Below are 1,731 nucleotides of genomic sequence, written 5' to 3' on the forward strand. Positions count from 1 at the left end.
TAAGCGGTCTACAGTGTATAAAACGATCGAGAACATTGAGTTCGCTACAACATCTGGTGATAAGAAGAACCGCATACCACTTGCGCTGAAATGCAAAACTTTCTGTTTTCTATGCCTCCGTTGTGTGTATCAGCTATCGCTAGCAACTGTGTGTAATAAATTAATTTGAAAGCCTCTCTGTGATCATACGTAAGAAAATCGCATATTGTGTGCTGCGCATCTGTGACATTGATTAAGGAGATCCAGCGGAATAATCACTTTGGCAGCTCTTCTCGAACTTAATAAGTTACTAATAGTAGAGTTTTGCTTCATGTTATTTTGCATGTGATCAATGTGTACACATTCGAGTGCGCGAGTAGTTTAACATGGTCTCTGTGTGATGCTGTCGTCAGTTTTATCTGATTATTCACAAGGTGTTAGCGTGGTGACAGTAACTACTTTTCTGCTGCATCATCAGATGCAAGCTACTGACTCATGGGTACAACAGGAATCAGGACACGTGACGCAATGAATATGTGCTACCAATCAGTGGTTCACCAAGATATGAGCTGCCAGCTCAACACTGTGGATGGGACGCGCTGCAGTTTGGCCAACTCATGACGGACCTCGATACTGAAAGTTGCGTGCTCTATCTTCTTATCTCGTGTTTTCTACTGTAAATCTCGTACTTGTACTCTTGTTAACTTTACAATTACAGATATCGCCAAAACATTATTTTTTTATTGGTCCTGTGCGCAACAAATAACTTACTTGGTCATTCTGCTGCCACTGCTTGATCTGCTGCATTCCATTATTTAACAAAAACATAAAAATTCTATTATTCATGCTGAGTGCAATGCGTGTTCTGCATCATCAGATGCAAGCTACTGACTCATGGGTACAACAAGAATCAGGACACGTGACGCAATGAATATGTGCTACCAATCAGTGGTTCACCAAGATATGAGCTGCCAGCTCAACACTGTGGATGGGACGCGCTGCAGTTTGGCCAACTCATGACGGACCTCGATACTGAAAATTGCGTGCTCTATCTTCTTATCTCGTGTTTTCTACTGTAAATCTCGTACTTGTACTCTTGTTAACTTTACAATTACAGATATCGCCAAAACATTACTTTTTTATTGGTCCTGTACGCAACAAATAACTTACTTGGTCTTTCTGCTGCCACTGCTTGATCTGCTGCATTCCATTATTTAACAAAAACATAAAAATCCTATTATTCATGCTGAGTGCTATGCGTGTTCTGTATGGCGGCTCCTGCTGTTGTTGGCGCTGCTGCTGCTTACTAGAACTACATATAATTCAAGAGGAAGGGTTTGGTCAAATCTAAACTCGATAAATGATAAGCCAAACACATAATTCTTTTTTTTTAAAAACTATATTCTGAAAGCGATTCTTTCTCATTCAATTCAAAACGCTAGAAGCTCTTTGAACAATCGCTTCGTATGTAAATCTGCCCCCAGTGGCATTAAAGCAATCTTGCAAATTAATCAAACTCTTTAGACGGACTGAAATACTTATCAATTAAATACATAGTGAAACAATTCCCTGACAATTACAAAAGAAATCAATGACAAAAATCAATACTTAATCTAACAATGGTCTCCCTTAAGAACTCAACATCTATCATTATCAAAATTACCGTCTGCTGCTACGCACATACACAAACCCTTTTCTTTAAATTAATAAGCGCGCTGCAAATCATTTAAAACATATCAACTAAAAACCAAA

The sequence above is a fragment of the Schistocerca gregaria genome, chromosome 5 (genome assembly GCF_023897955.1).
Source record: "Schistocerca gregaria isolate iqSchGreg1 chromosome 5, iqSchGreg1.2, whole genome shotgun sequence".
Lineage (NCBI taxonomy): Eukaryota > Metazoa > Arthropoda > Insecta > Orthoptera > Acrididae > Schistocerca > Schistocerca gregaria.